The sequence below is a fragment of the Abramis brama genome (assembly GCF_963993115.1).
Source record: "Abramis brama genome assembly, chromosome: 9".
NCBI classification, from domain to species: domain Eukaryota; kingdom Metazoa; phylum Chordata; class Actinopteri; order Cypriniformes; family Leuciscidae; genus Abramis; species Abramis brama.
The window spans coordinates 35,945,655-35,963,298 of NC_139971.1; the positions used below are offsets into that span (position 1 = coordinate 35,945,655).

At 37.4% G+C, this 17,644-nt stretch overlaps 1 protein-coding gene across 4 annotated transcripts in view; it reads left to right on the forward strand.

The window, feature by feature from the left end:
- The window catches only part of ripor1 (RHO family interacting cell polarization regulator 1), a 68,224-nt gene that overhangs the window by 3,033 nt on the left and 47,547 nt on the right, over positions 1–17,644 (forward strand). Inside the window, exon 1 of one of the 4 annotated variants that reach the window (XM_084123850.1) lies at positions 12,055–12,356. The exons of 2 other annotated variants lie outside the window; for them this stretch is intronic. The gene's annotated coding sequence lies outside the window, so the exon portion shown is untranslated. Of the gene's footprint in view, positions 1–12,054; positions 12,357–17,644 lie in introns of those variants that run through there. One more of the 4 variants, XM_084123847.1, reaches the window with a different exon arrangement.

Sequence of the window (17,644 nt, forward strand, 5' to 3'; positions counted from 1 at the left end):
CTCACGTTTTATTCCACAATATAAAAATCAGTATTACCCCACTTGTGATTTTTCTTTTAAAGCTTTTACTTGTCTTGTAAAAGGCGGTTGCTAACAAGTGGCTAAATGGCACTATAGAGGCTGTCGAGGAGATTAAAAGTCATCAGCCGAACATGGTGTACTTATCTACTTACTAGTTCGCTTTCACAGCCTCGTTTTGTTTACAATTGCGCTCTTGCAAACTATTATTTAGGAAAAATGTAGTAGTTGGAAGCTTAATTATGGTTATGTTGAAGTCATGTGACCATGTAGTTCGTTTATAGCCAACGTTTAGCTTTTGACTTCTGCCAATTGTATTTACGCTTTACAATTCGTAGTTTTGTTCATTTTTTGAAGATTGTTATATGTACAAAACTTTAAGAATCATAAGCTTTTATCAGTCACAGATCTTATTTTCTTCAATAATAAAAAAGCCAGGAAAGTTAAGGACAGTTTGCTGGAATGGAAAGTTTGCAGGAAAGTCCCCATTGTGTGGGTGAGATAGAGATGGCTATCAATGGTTACAGGAGGAAGTGTTTATTGGTACAGATGTGGAGGGTGACAGATCGAGGTGGTGAGGTCACATCAGCCTTTGATGCGCTTCTTCCTTCCATAATCTGACAAATACACTCGCAGAAGCGCTATGAAACACATTACAAACTTAAATGTTGTTCATTTATGTATCAGTAGTCGTGAGCAGAGACTTTATAATCAAGAACTGATAAGAATGTAAAATGTGTACCCTGAAATGCAATGTAAGTTTCTTTGGATAAAAGCGTCTGCCAAATGAATAAAAGTAAATGTAATCAAAATAAAAGTTGTACATTATATCAAGGATAAATCAAGCAGCAATTATCCTAGACATCATTTCGAGAACATTTTTTTTTTATGAAAGATTCCATACAAACTCAAAATGTCGGAGTACCTGTCACACTAAGGATTCGTTTAATCAAAACACACTTTGCCAGTCTAAACACATAGAGCATATCTACAGTGTTGTGGATTTAAAGAGTCAGGACTAGTTAGCATAACTATTTGCAATCCCTGGCTCTCCGCCTTTTCCAAGAAGGAATTGACGGTGACTTTACTACTACAGAAACATAAACTAGTTTCTCTGGGATAAAAATATCCCATGACATTGTTTGTTTTCGCCACTGAACACTAGGAGACATATGAAGCAGAATAGAGCTTTTGAGTGATATTTGCTGTACAATGACAGGAAACGTTTGGTCATTTTTCCCTCTGCCCTGCTGTTTATTAATGTCTGTGTTGGCCTTACACTTCCTGATAAAAGGGCAGTTCGGACAATGAATAAATGCTGCCGCAATGACAAACACAGTAATGTTATGTGACAATGTAGAATAATACTGTTTAAAATAATACTTTATAGTTACACTACCGTTCAAAAGTAGGGGTCAGTAACAGTAAGATTTTTAATACTATAAAGGAAATTCATACTTTTATTCAGCAAGGATGCATTAAATTGATTAAAATGTATTTCAAATACCCTCCTGAGAAAAAGTTTTTTGAATTTAGTTTTTTTTTCCATCACATTGTTTAGAGCATAAGAAACAAATGGTAAAAAAACATTTTTGAAAATTTAGATTTTATTCATATGTTATGCTATGTCCTCTGTAGACACAAGGACTCAGTTGTTTAAAAAATAAAATGACATGAAATTATATGTATAGGCAAAAACAATGGGATTTTTTTTTTCAATCACCAATAATTTTGGTGTTTCAGGATTTTTTTTAATCAAAATTTGTATAAAGATGATTCTCAACTATGTTATGAAAGATATAACGGAATGAATTGATACACCATTTTACTTCATGCAATATGTGGGTAAAATAGCCATACATTTATATTCCCAATGCAATGTATCTATATCTAATGCGCACATTAATGTGTTCTTGGAGCAACATTTAATGGAAAAAGAAGTGTAATAACTGGAGTAATAATTAGCAACATTTTAATAAGAGTATTTAATATTTCATAGGAATATTGATGTATCATTTATTTCCATATTTACTTGTTGTGTCTCACAAAATGCCTGATAAACATGATTTAAGTCCTGATGTCTTCTACAGTGGACATGTATGAAATCAATGCCCTGTTCTGTAACAGAAAAGTAATTTTTTGATTTGAAACCCATTTTTTGATTTAATTAATCATAATTACAATATATCATCATATTTCCATAGGAGTGCTACATTTTAATCACTAAATTAATGTCAGACATTTTTAAAGACCAAGAAGTTGTTTTCATGGTGAAACCTCCAAACATTTGGTATCTCTGAAAAGTCCTGAATGTGCTCTTTACAGGACACCCAGATTTTGACATGTGACATGTATGGTGTCAGAGAAATTCACTAAATATAATGTCCACTACAGTGGACAAAAGTCTATTCCTGGGTCCCATGCTGATTTCTGAAGGATCATGTGACACTGAAGACTAGAGTAATGATGCTGAAAATTCAGCTTTGCCATCACAGAAAAAAAAAACATTTTAAAATATATTATAATAGAAAACAGCTATTTTAAATTGTAATAATATTTCACAAAATTAATGTTTTTACTGTGTTTTTGATCAAATAAATGCAGCCTTGTTGAGCACAAGAGACTTCTTTCAAAGACATTGAAAAAAATCTTTTGTGCATGATGTAGTAGGTGCAAATAAAATTGATTTTTTTCATTCTTAATTTAATTATGAAAATCAGTGTGAGCGATCTGTTAGCTATTTGTAAGTATGTTTCCAGTCTCTCTTTGTTCAGGGTTTATAGGTTTATAGGGGGCATGATAGTGCCAGGCAGTACTTCCCATTGAACACGTGATACTGCATGCAGTGCTTTTATTGTCCAGTGGAGAGCAGTGTTGAATCAGGATTCTTAGATCTGTTTTGTTTCAAGTGTTATTGCTGTTGTAGGAAGGAGTCATGATGAGCCTCATATGTTTGACATATGTTCCTGTTTTTTCTCTCTCTGTTCTTCTTCTCTACACTATATAAACTTGCAAAGCATTTACATACACACTCATGTGGTCGTTGCATAGGAAAGTCTGTCCTGTTTTCACTTTTACTTGTGTGAAAAACAGAGTATCTGGTTTAGAAACAACAACCAGTATGCGATTCTCCCTACCTCTGTCAGAGGCCGAAGCAATTAGCATGCCATGTGGGGTCCAAGAAAAGCTCAGCTGTTTATATGTGTGATGTAAGTGGAAAAAGAAACAATTATAGGACAAAAAGCACCTTTAGTAAATGAAAACAACTACAACAACACAACACCTGCCAATACAACTGATCACAAAGGAGGCTTTGTGGAAGGGAGTGAGACAATCTATTGTGGGAAGAGAAAGATAACATTCATCGCCTCCTGCCTGCAGGGAAACCCTCTCTCTTTTACCATCACTCTCTCTCTCTCTCTCTCTCTCTGGAAGAAAATGATCTACCACATAATTGACAGATAGAAAAAGATATTTACTGGTAGCGCTGGTTGCAGCAAGGGAAAGTTGGTGCAGGATATAGTCGGAGAAGTATTATTAAGCCAGGTAAAGCTGGCTGTTAGACTGCACACTCTTTAACAAAGTGGAGAGATGCTGCATCTATAATTTGTTTCGTCAGCTTCCTTCCATATATGGCTGTCACTGCAGCCAGTGAAATGACAAACAGGCTTTTTAGGGCATTACAGTTCAGAGTGAACAGGAAACACTGCAGTACTAGGAAATGGTCTCAGAATAAAGATAAAATATACACAAATGCATTCTTTGTGTATCCTTCCTTGTTTACTGTTGTTGACAGGGCAGAAATGCACTATTTGGAGCTTTTTTAGTGCCTGTCTGATGGGACTCCTGAGCAGTAGACCGAAGCGGAGAAGAAAAAATCTCTTCACATGATGGCAGCAGGAATTAAACAAATGTCTTGAAGGTTCAATACAAGGTTCTTGTATTTAAAAATGCAAGATGCAACACTGAAACTTTTTCAAATCACTTATTTTAACTTGACACAGCGTTTTTAAAAATCCGACGCACAGATGCAGTGCAGTGGTCAAAGATGTCCATGGTCAAAAAGCAGAGCAGATGAAAGCTAAAACACATTTGTTAAAGCTGGTCCAAGTTTTGTGGCATTTAAAAAATATTTGAAAATGTTATTTCCATAAAGCAGCTGAAAAAAAGGAATGCATTAAAACTCATGCGATATTAATTCATGCAAAGTAAATTGCATGCAATATTAATTGTTTAATTTAAATTGTTATAATTTGCTTTATATATTTTGTTTAATATTTGTAATTATTTTCTGTGTGTGTATCATGACAACTCTCTGAGTGTTTGGCATGGTAATGGATATGACAATGGGTCTTGGCAGAATAGATCTGCTATGCTGCTGCTGTTGCTGTTATTGCTGCTACTGCCAGTACATACACGACACGCTGCTGTGAGCATGCAAGGTATTCTGCTGCTGTATAATACAGCATACATGAATTACCCATAGCAGATTTAGACAGGTGGAGCTGGGGAAGGTGAAGAGTTTCTGAAAGCGTGCTGCGACTGCTACAGCAAATCCTGACCAAGAATTTGAAAGTTGAGCAGCGAGCTCATTGGCTACTGATACAGCAGAGATATCAGATATCTTGGGCGCAGAGATAGCAGATTTCAGGTGTTGTGTGATATCTCTGTGCCCAAGTAGCAGTGCTTTGCCTGTGTTTCCCCCAAATATAGTCCCAAGTCAATATCTGCCTAGGAAATTGCCTAGTCTTAATCTGCATTGCTATTTGTACTAGTTGTGAATACGCAGGCCACAAGAAGTAATTAGGTTTTTTTATTTATTTATTTTTTTGATCACTTTTACTCACAACATGCTATCCGGCAACAAAGGATTCTATTCATTATGCTAAGCTAAGCTAGCGGCGGCACTGCCAGACTAAGACAATGCATGCACTGAGACAAAAATGCGTTTGCCCACCTATCTAAATGTAGGGGAGACGGTGAATAACCCCCATTTCAATAAACGGTGGCGTGTTCCTTTAAGGAACTATCATCCTGCGCCATCTAGAGTTTCATGACAGTACTGTGTGTGTGTGTGTGTGTGTTTGTGTGTGTGTGTGTGTAAAGATAACACATATATATAGATTTTAGGAAAATCAATTTACAAGCATAACATATAACATATACAGCAGCCCCAAAAGGAATTTGGACATTTCTGGGCAAGTCACAGTTAAAAATGTCTAAAATTAACTGCATTGAATAGCAAAATATCAAAGATCTATCAAAGATCATCTGCAAACAAATGATTCTAGAAAGCTTATCTCAGAACTACCAAATTTTTAAACTGAATATACTGAGGATCACTCTTGTGCTTCATTCTCTCCCTTTCTCGTTTTCTCTTTCTCTTTCTCTTTCTCTTTCTTACACTTCAGAATGAATCTAACCAAGTGGGGCAGCTTACGCAAAAAGAAACAATGTGTATGAGCTCATTGCCAGCCATGTTCTTGCATCCCCAATGCGGGCTTTGCTTTCACTCATCACTTTCTCTTTCACTTCTGCCTTCACTTCTCCCTATCTTCCCCCCTCTCCCTCTCTTTTTCATTACAATCACTTTTCTCAGGATAATAGACACTCAGCAGACTTTCATAGCTCTCAATAGGAGCATTAAAATGAGCCCTGAATGAGAAACCTTTTGTTGGAGTTTAATTACCGGGCCTGGATCTGGACCTCGCTCCATAAACTCGCATTTGGGATATTGGCTGCACTCCACGCGCCCACCACCGGACACTATCTGTGTCCAACTCAAATTTCCTTGTCAAAACCGAACTGTGGCTAAGGGGGTACAAAAATGTGAATTTATACATCTACCAGGAGAGCATGTAACTCACTTACGAGTGAAAATCGTTTACATCCTCACACGAGATGCCATCACTCACACTTCCTATCCGCCTGCTGAGCAGTATGCCCAGGGGAAGGGACCAATCAGCATATTATCACGACCCAGTCGGCAAGGTCCCACCCTGCTTTAATCTAAGAGGAATTTAGGCTAGAAAAGACAGATTAACTGGGCCGAAGGGTCAAAGATTCACCCCCTGGGTCTTGTGTCCTGCCTGAAGGTCTCAAGAGTGCTGGGGGTTGATCATTTGGAGAGACATTTATAGAGTACATCTTGAAATAAACTGCCCATAACATTGGCACAAACATAAAGTGATTGACTGTTACAACTGATCTTTCTTTTATTAGTTATTAAAGGAGTCACATCATAGAATTTTATTAAATGAGGTCCACTTAAAAGTTTGGAATAATTAAAGGGATAGTTCACCCAAAAAATAAAATTTTGTCATTACTTACTCAACCTCAAGTTGTTCCAAACCTGTATGAGTTTCTTTATTCTGTTGAACACAAATGTGACCCTGGATCACAAAACCAGTCACAAGTAGCACGGGTATATTTGTGGCAATAGCCAACAATACATTGTAGGCTATGGGTCAAAATTATCGATCCCTATCGATATTAAGTAAAGATCATGTTCCATGAAGATATTTTGTACATTTCCTACCATAAATATATAAAACATTTATTTTTGTGAGTGAATGCAGCACAATCACGAACATAAATGGACAACTTTAAAGGCGGTTTTCTCAATGTTTGGAATTTTTTGCACCCTCAGATTCCAGATTTTCAAATAGTTGTATCTCGGCCAAATATTGTCCTATTATCCAGCTTTCAAATTATGTATAAATCTAAATTTCAAAAAATGAATCCATGTTACTGGTTTTGTGGTCCAGGGTCACATATTTTAAAGAATGTTGGTAACCATACAGTTGACGGCACCCATTGACTTCCATTGTAGGAAAAAATAATACTACTGAAATTAATTGGTGCCATCAACTGTCTGGTTACCAACACTCTTGATCTGATATTTACTGTATATTTTCATGGAACGTGAATAAGTAAGTCCACTTCTTATGTCCTAAGTGCTTAATTAGAATTGTCTAGTTTTAACGACTAACTGCACTACAGTGGCACATAAAGGTTTTTCCTTGACTAAAGTACCACTATTTTCAAAGATGAACAGCTAACTAGGCTCAGGAGAATAAACTAAAACAACAACACCAATCCCAATCCCATTACTGAGTGTACTGAGTGTACAGTACTGAGTGTACAGTACTCTCGCCCCAATATGAAATCTTTGGAGATGCCTGACCCAATTAGACCTCCTCATACCTCCGGGTATGATTTTATCACACAGTTCCAATCTGAGATTTCCTTCAGCAATCAAACCTATGTGTATTTTATGGACTTGTTAGCGTTAAGTCCGATATGTTGGCGTGCTTGTTATGTGTGATATGTAGCGTGCATGTTATGAAATGCCAGAGTAGCAGATGGAGTGAACAGGTGGTATGTAGTGTGTGTGGGTTAGTACGCATTTCTCTTTCTTTTGTGTGGGTCAGCATGTTATGGTTGGTGAGTGGGTGGGCTCTCTATAAGGGTAGCTGACAAATGCTAAAAAGCTTCCTGAGATGGCTAAACAAAAAACTCTCTGCCCTTTGAAAGACTCAGACTCCCAAGAACTGTTAAAAAAAATGACCTGCATTTCACTTCTGAACAGTGGAAATGTGGACTGAGAAAGCTTGGTTTGGAAAGAAAGGAGTGGCTTCCAGAGCTGTGATGTCAATGTCTGAGCTAAGCAATAAATAGATTAATAAACACTTTATCAGGCATTTTTGCTTTTTGCTGTACTTCACCCTTGTTTTTTACATTTATACGCATGCCTTTCATCTGTTTGATTGCTTTTTATACCCTTTTAGAAGCTTTTGGTTTGCTGCTGTGCTAGAAATGAATTCTATGAGCATTGCTTTCAGCCCTTGCCCCCAAAAAACCCACTCACAAACATACCCTTCCAGTCATACATGCCAGCCCTAGGCCAAAATACATGAGAAATGAAGGACAGGGGATGCAGAGAGAGAAATGGAAAGAGCGACTTGACATGTTTATAAATATACTGTATAACTGAAAATATACTGTAAATATCAGATCAACCAAGGATGTGCCAAAAGTTGGCATGTTCCAAACCTTTATGAGTTTCATCTGTTGAACACAAAAGAAGATAATTTTTAAAGAATGTTATACCATGGTCTGGGTGAATACTCGATTCTGATTGGCTGCAGGGTGTCCATTAAAAAGTGATAGAGGACACCTAGTAAAGGAGTTCTGGTGAAACTGACTGTTTACCGTTCGAAATTAATAAATAAATGCTCTGGCTACATCAGCTGTGAGTAACCATAGCAACAGGCAGTCAAAGTATCTATACGGACTATAAATCGAGCGGACTATAAATATCTCCGGTTGCTAAATAAACCGTCAGGTGTAACCAGGGAAACCAAGTTATTGTTTGTAAAAACTTTAGATTTCGATTGTAAAATTAATTAAAATATAAACTAATGTTTTAAAAATGTGTTATTTGGCAAGTGACCATGGTATAAGCGGGTTAATGCCCTTCGAGGTGTTCATTGTCAGGTATTAATGGACTTCGGCGGAGGCAACCGTCGTCCATTAATACCTGACAATAAACACCTCGTCGGGCATTAACCCTTACATAGTTGATGGCACCGATTGATTTCAGTAGTATTATTTTTTCCTACAATGGAAGTCAATGGGTGCCGTCAACTGTCTGGTTACCAACATTCTTTAAAATATCTTCTTTTGTGTTCAACAGAAGAAAGAAACACATACAGGTTTGGAACATGGCAACTTTTGGCACATCCTTGCTTCAAAAGGTACATGTTTCGCATTATAATTCAGGGTCAGTTTTTTGTGTGTAGTGAGACATCTAAAATATTTTACTCACTAGCCAATAAAAAAACAAACGAGGACAAGAAAGAGAGAAAGGAAGTAAAGAAAGTGATGATCAAAAGTTGCCCCCTTCTTAAACTGTGGATATTCCCACAGGGAGTCTGAGAGGCAGGTTGCACGCACTGGGGTTCAGGGGTTAATGAGCATGAAGATGGGGACGGAGGGGGCTTTGTGTGATTGACAGCCAGACAGCAGCAACTCTAGGCTCCTCTGACCCTAGAACACTAGTAGTAAAAGGAAACTGTGTAAATCCATAAAAAGAACCAAAACATAAGATATTTATTAATTTACGCCCGTCTAGTATCAGTATCTATTAACTCTGTGATTCCTGAAATATGAAATAAAATTCAGAAAATCATAATTTTTTTATTATTATAAATAAACAGTTTATTGAACCTTTAGACCACAGGTGTCCTAACCTGCTCCTGGAGGGCCACTGTCCTGAAGAGATTAGCTCCAACCCTAATTAAACACACCTGAACCAGCTATTCAAGGCCTTTAGACTCGCTTGCTGTGTCCAAAATCGCATACTGTCTGAGGTGGGATCGCATACATCCTGAGGTGGGATCTTTTGAACCTGTTTGTCTACATTTGAATTTGAACTTACTTTGTGACCATTTAAAAAGCACATTCTATATAGAATGAATGTGGGTTGTAGCATGAATGAAATTCGAACGTATTACATCCGCCATGTTGTTACTGTCACATGAGATGACATCCCAGCGTCAGTTGCATCGCTTCACTTCTATTCACAAATTCTCTCGTGGCCTCATGGGATAGTAAAGTGTCTATCAAATGCACAATCTCACCAGAAGTAGCAGGTCATCAGGAGATTTTTCCACTACTGTTTTTCGAATATGCATTCGGACATACTACTCTAGTCTGTTGGTGTATTGTTTTTCGCATACCATATAGTAAGGAAATATTCGATTTTTGGACGCAGTGACTAGAAACTTTCAGGCAAGTCTGTTGGAGCTGGTTGGAGCTAAATTCTGCAGGATATTGGCCCTCAAAGAGCAGGATTGGATACCCCTGCTTTAGGCAAAGTCTAAAAAATGTTTGCATGTGTTTTTTTGTTGTCTATCATATTTAATACATCAGGCTTTTATGGCTCATATAGTGTGATGAGAATATGGAGCTCAAAAAACACCTCAATTTTATTCAGGGGTTATTATATGGTTAAAGTCTGAAGGATGACGGTCTTGCACATCTTGCACATGGCCTGGATTTCGTTCTACATTCTGCAGCCTAATTACATAATTTAGGTGCCATGCTTTAGCCCTGGGCAGTGAATCCTTTGTAGTGCTCTTGCCAAGGCTAACCCACATTGGGGTGATTTGGAGAGGGGCGTACTACATTGATTTAGGTAGTGAATTCAGAATTTGTATAGATAATGGCCGGCTGGGTTTGAATAGGGGGCATATAGGGAGGGGTAAATGGGTAGCCACCATTGATCCCTCTCTTCAGTCCCAAGCCTATCTTTTGCTGGCAGGTGGCCTCTCTTCAAACAGATGCTGACATCACCTTCGGTATCACCGGCAATGTTGCCGCAGCAACAACTGGCCATGACCTATGAGACCATTCACATCTTCTTTGGTAGGGGGTCTCAAAGGGTTAGTTCACCCAAAAATGAAAAATGATCCCATAATTTACTCACCCTCAAGCCATCCTAGTGTATATGACTTGACTTTCTTCTTTCAGCCAAAAATATCTTGGCTCTTCCAAGCTTTATAATGGGAGTGAATGGTACCACAGATTTTTAAGCCCAAAAAAAGCGCATCCATCCAACATAAAAGTAATCTATACGGCTCCAGGGTGTTAATAAAGGCCTTCTGAAGCGAAGAAGAAAGAAGAAAGTCATATACACCTAATGGCTTGAGGATGAGTAAAATATGGAATAATTTTCATTTTTGGGTGAACTAACCCTTTAAGGTACAACTCGACACACATGCAGTTCAAATCTCCCATTTTAGACTATTACTTTTATGTTTGTTGCATTTAAAGACTCAATAATGTCTTGAATTTTTTGAGGTGGGATCTTTTGATTTTGGCCTGTAAACACCACTAAGAACACATTACAGCCGCGTAGCAACAGCTTGACAATCACCCGTCCTAGCATTGTGGTGCTGACTGTTGAACAGAGGAGCATTCGCTATCATTTTATTGAGGCAGACAATTCTAGTAACACAGTAAAAAAGGTTTGCATAATATTAACATGGTAGTGGTTTAAACTTTGCCCTTAAACATTCAGGAAAATGTCCTTCCTAGAATCATCTCTGTTTCTCACACTCTGCCCTTACAACGTTTCTATATATAGAGCCCATGTTATAATTGCCATGCAGCAATTATAACATGCTTTAGCCTATAATTGAACCTGTAGCTGCACTCCTCATCAGGAGCTTATCCACTATTGCCTATTTATATGTTTACATGTTGGATAAAATGTATGTTTATTTTGTGATAGCAAATTATATAGCCTACATTTTAAATTCACAAATACTTTATAACAATATTTCCTAACATTTTAGTCTTATGTACCCTCACAGCTAGCAATAAACCAAACCAAAAACCTGTATATTATTTATCATTATCAATAATATTGTTTAATATCCATGACAAAATCTATCTATCAAACAAAGACACTCGAATTTGCTTTGTTTTATTGTATTATGTTTTATTGATTTAACAAAATTAAAAAGTATCTCAGTTTGGGAATCACCACTTTATGACATGGCGGTTCAATACACTGCATAAAGCATGATGAGTGTTGTTGTTTTTTTTTAGCATATATTTTAGGAGCATATCAATAATTAAACAACTGTTTAATACTCAATATTGGTCTATACATAAACACTGAGAGGGAACAATAGAGATTAAGACCCTGATGTCAGTTTTATCTATTGTGATGATGTTGCTGGGAGGGTGAGGGGTGTAATTCAAATCTTTGGGTTTCACTGAAAGAGGCCAGGAAAAGCTCAAATCTTTGTCCCTCCCCTTGTCCCTTCCCCTTGTCCCTTCCCCCCCTCTCCGTTTGGAACGGGGCTTGTGCAGCATTAAGTGTATTTATTTCTTAAGTGCGTGTGTACAGTTTGCCCTGACTGTAAAACAAAATTAACATTCCCCAGCATGATATTTTTTCCAGCTTCACCACCCTCTTATTCCCCCCAATGAAATAAGGTACCTCGATACTCCCTCCACGCTGGCCGGGGTGTGAAGTGGGCACGCCGGGGATGGACGTCTTTTCATTTGCATGTGTTTTGTCCACACCCCTTACGAGATAACGACAGGACCCAGCCTACAGCCTTTCCTTCAGAGGGAGAAAGTGACACGGCTCGCCGTGTGTATGCAGTGAATTGAGGATACACAGTGCATAAATCGAGGATATATATTTTGTAACGTCTTGCGCGAGAAACTTGCTCGCGCCATCCATTACGTTGAAAGTATCAGCGCGCGGATTGAAAGATTTGGATTTACACATCGATGATACCAACCCTGACAGACATGTATGTAGTTTACTCTTTCATCAATTTATTTTAACGACGTTTTATGTGATATACGGACCTGTGTGTATATTCGGTGCTTATTTAAGCGTCACGTGTACTTAAAAATCTCAAGTGGAAATATACAATTGGGAGTAAAGTATAATGCCAACGCAGAACGAGTCAATGGCAATGAGCTAACTTACCTGGCAAAACTGAGTGCATACGCGGTGTAAAATGTGATTAATCGTATTTTTTTGTTGTAATTTTGCAAATGGATGTGCAGGGCAGTGTGATAGACTTTCTCATAACATGGCACGGAGGACTAGGAGTGAGCCTTCAGTCCAGATGACAAAGAAACCTTTGTTTGACATATGTGTGTAAAAGATGTAACCTCGGATATAAATAGTCAGGAATTACATAGCGGAAAGACACCGTCAGGCACTTTCTGTTATTGCTTTGAAGCCGTTTTTTTCACTCTGCACGTCCTTGCTCATAGCCACTCAGTTGCTTTAGAGAATATCCCTTGAAGCTAATCCTGCACAACCTAATCCCTCTGATTCTTTTCCCCTTGTACATGCTAGGGAATGCTGGCTCTAATAACCTGTTTATGTTACTTTGAAGTATATGTTTCACTTTTCTGGATTACTAGGTTTATTGATGCTTGTAAACAACTTTGTGCCATGCAAACTGACACATTTAGTTTGTTGTGGAAAAGATGTGCACCATGATGTGTGCTGTCAGATTTTCGAGCCCGCTGAGACCATTTTAGATAGCCTAAAATTGTGGTTCTCAACCTTCCTGCCTTCAAGACCCCTCAATGTTCATGAATATATATTAAAATATTTATGTAGTCTTAAGTATGTCCTCTGGTAGATCTGCTGCATTTAATTTATTCTTTTTTAATTTAGAGTAAGAAAGCACAATATGTATTAGGTTAAATATATAATAAAATATTTAATTGTGCATGCTTATTTCCCCTATTTTAAAATTTGGATTACTTTCGATAAGTTGATGTTTAAAAATACTAATAATTTAATAACAATTAAGTGCAATCTCAAAATGAATATCAATTTCTCATACTGTACATTATAATGATGCCTAAATTCAATTGTAGCATTTAAAATGATTCATTATAGTCATTTATTTAAATTTAAGACAAATTCGACATTTATCAGTCATCATTCATAGCATGAAAATAAGTATCGGTGTTTGGACAAAATCCTAATATCTAGACAACCATAATTTTAAGTCATCAGTGCCCCACTTGGAAGTTTGTTTAGGTCCCTCAATGGACTCCGGTATAAAGAGCTATTGCCTTTGCACATCCTAAAACTTCATAACAGGCATTCTAGTATCCGCTCCACATGACATGGAAAAAGGAATAGGCAAAATGTCTTCGTTCCTTTGACGTGGCTGTGTCTTGACTTCCAGTTCTTTGTGTGCTGTGCTATTTATGCACGTGAGATTTGCTGATCTTGTGACTCTTAACCGTTAGGCTGTGTTGCTATACCAGCAGCCATACTTTCTGTGAAGAGTGTGGGAACACTTCTTTTTTGGAAAACTCAAAGCCTTGTGGGCAGCACCACGGGCCGCACAATCTGTCCTTTGTGCAGACCTGGACCAACATGAAGAGGCCTAATTTAACTAATGATTTGATCAAGAACAGCCATGAAAGTGATAAAGCAAAAGTGTGTTGCATGTCATAGGCCTACTGTCGTAGTTATTTTGTTACTTTGTTCATTTTAATGAGGAATACAGTCCTTAAAGTCTGTAAATCAACTTGAATGTTATATTTAGTGGTTTAGTGCATATTTTCTTTGTAATCATTTTTTCTTGTTGGATATTTGCTTATACGGTCTATTTTGAGGTCTCTTTAAGTTGCACCATATAAGCTCATTCAAACAGTGTGTGGGATGTGTACTGTAAATCCAAGTCTTTATTAAGTAACTTATTTATATTCAGTCCAACAGAATTCTGTCTTTACTAAGTCAGAAAGCAATGCACATGCAGTTTTTCCCTTCACTTTCTCTCTATAAACTGTCTCCCGCTTATTTTCTTTTTCGTTCCGTTTCTTCACAAAGACGTGCACGTCCTCCCCCCAGAGGAAAGACTGTCTGTCCTGGCTGACCATTCTGAAAATAGACACGCCTTGAGGAAGGACCAGTTGACTGTTTACTGGCTCCTGAAAAACCCCCTCTACAGTTACTATCACGCTTCTGGCTTGAAATGAAATCTGTGTTACCTGATTTACTCTTCAAGACCATGTAGAATCCAGAAGCATAGTGATTTGGGAGCACAACATTTGTGGGATTCTGTTTCTCAAAAATGGATGTAGGTTAGCTGCCTGCCAGGATCTATTTAGCCTTTTATCTTCTACAGTGCTTTCTCTTCCTCCTTGGGAAAGCAGATAGTGCATTAGTTTTTCTTCCTGTCGGTCAGACAGCCACTAGTTGCAGAGGAAGCCAAGCGCGTCTTGAAATGAGTGTCTGAATCTGTGTGGGAGGCTACAAATGATTCGTCCAGTCTTCTGCACCTGCATGCGTGTTATTCACTGGCAATGTTGCGGCTGCCTGAAGTTTGAATGCTCTTCTTGCAGAACACAAACTTTTTCCATTGTTCTTCCTCCGTCCTAACCAGCTCAAATGGCAGTGGTTGGTTAGTTTGAGACTTTAATGATCGAAATGTCTCATTCTGTGTTATACCTTCTCAGAGACTAATAATGCACACTGTCCTCCTTGTTTAGACGCAGCATATGCACACAAGACCTCCTACTGTAGTTTGTGTGGTATGTCATTATCAGTGGTTAATTTGTTTGATTGCATGTGTGCCTCCACAGTGGGTGGTGTTCATTTTTACACAACACTTTTTTTCCAACCCACCCCTGCTCAGAGCGTCGACCCGGTCCAGTGAATGTTCCAAGCAATATACCCGCAGGGATCCAGACGAAAAATTACAACATTTAAGTTATTTAAAGACTTTTTTATAGTTATTGAGAATCACTCAAAGATGGTTGTTCAGAAATGCTTAAGTTCACTGAGTTTATAGCTTATTACTTTAGCTTCTAACAAAAACAACTACTGTATGTGCTGTGATGATATAGACTATGGCAATTTATATAAACTAGTGGTTCTAGTTGTATATAGTAAATTTTTTCTGGTTTAATGCTGTCGCTGATTGTATTTGTACCATATAAATACCCAACTGTGGCTCATTGTGAAAAATGTGCCCGTTTAAACATTTCTGCAAAATGATTGCTTCTTGCATGTTTCTCGATACTTTCAAAGTGAAATGTCCAGTGACTGGTGATGAACGTGAATCTAGATATGTTTTATTACGTTGCTTGTTATACATATCACAGCAGTTCGGAAATAAAATGTTCAGCAAGTTCGCGCTAAAAGGTTAATTCTCTATTGCGTTTGAAAATAGCTTACCACCTACACTAAACCTAACCAGATGTGCTAACAAAAGCAAACGTGGGATAAAATAAAATCCCATTTTAACTTGCTTTCAGCTCTTTTAATGTGACTTGTGTTTTCATTGTTGTCTTGTGAGAAAATAAGTCTTTATTAATTGATGATCTGTTAATTTCAACTGAAAATGTATATGTATAATGTATAAATATAGAGCGATATTTGGTACGTTTTTTGCAAAAATGTAGAAGTGCATTTTTACAATTGAGCCTAGCCTATGTTGTAAATATCATTCTGTCATATAAATGACTTTGAAGTTCAGTGAGAGAGTCAGTAGAGAACTCAATAATGGCTCTGAATTATCTGATTCAAACTGCTAACTCACAGGTGAGTTTGAGACTTTTCATGTTTCATGAATCTTTGTCACTGATTGAACCAGATTAATTTTCTGGCTAATCGAACATCACAGGCCGTGCTGTTTGTTATTGCATGCATGAAATATTGTCCGGCACTCTAACAAGATGATAAAATTGCATCTGAGCACAAGTTTTCCTGAATGTACCCCAATTGAGACTGCATTTTGAATTACTGTCGCACATTTTTTTTTTTTTTTTTTCACATTTGCAACCATTGTAGTCTGGAGACCCGACTCGTCAAAAAAGGTTTTTAGTGGTCTGTTTGAATTTTTAGGTATTGTAACTCAGTTTGCTCTGTTTCAGAAGACAGCCCACAGCTCATCCTCTGGCTGTGTGACTGCAGGAAACTCCAGCATAGTTGTGTCAGTCCTATCTCTTGGATAAACAGGAAGCTGCTAAAACTTCAGCGCTGTTCAGTGGGGACGGTGATGCCTATGAAGTATGACAGCACTGTGAGAGCCTAGCGTTACAGTTAACCAAATGCAGTGTTTGGAAACAAAGTGCCGTCAACACACTGATGTACATAGTCGAAGAAGATATTCCTTCATTTCTCAAAGTGAGATATTATTTTGATTTGTGAAACAATATTGCACGGGAGAGGTAATATGTAACTCATGCATAAAACTTTGCTGTGTCGTGCAGTTACTTACCACGCAGTACTGTTTATATTGCAGCCAAGAGAGATTTTTCAGAATGGTTTAGTCATTAAATCCTCATTTAACTTCTTCTCTCATTACCTCGTCCAGAGCTCCCACCCATCCGTCTGTGCAGCAACCTTCCTACCCACACCCACAATAAGTTTTCTGACCGAGTAGAGAAATGAATTCTCAGCGTCCCTAATGATTGTGGGGGTGGTTATGATGATATCATTGTGAAGAAGAGACACTGCACTGAAGTGTTCAATTTTGAATTAAATTTGAGTTATTTAAAACTTTTTTCTATTTGAATATATTTTAAAATGTAATTTATTTTTGGCAAAGCTGAATTTTCAGAATCATTACAGTCTTCAGTGTCACATGATCCTTCAGATATCACTCTAATATGAAACGTTTCTTATTACTGTCAACGTTGAAACCAGTTGTGCAATATTTTTGTGGAAACCGTGATACATTTTTTTTCCAGGATTCTTTCCCAGGATCAATAGAAAGTTCATTATTAAGTTTGTAAATGTCTTTACTGTCAGTTTTTATCTATTTAATGTATCCTAGTTAAATGAAAAATTCTTTAAAAATCTTATCCCCAACTTTTGAATTGTAGTGTATGTATTTAGGTAAATAATAAAAATTAAGACATTTTTGAGCAAATACATAAATAGTGAGAATAGTCACAAAGGCTTATTGAGAGAGAATTTATGTACAGCTATATATAGTAAATGTCTCAGTAAAAATGTCAAATATGCAGACAGTTCCGAGAAAAATAATTTTCAGGTCAGTTAAAGTTCTTGTTTGCTAAAGATAAAGTACTTGACTAAGTCACCTGTTAT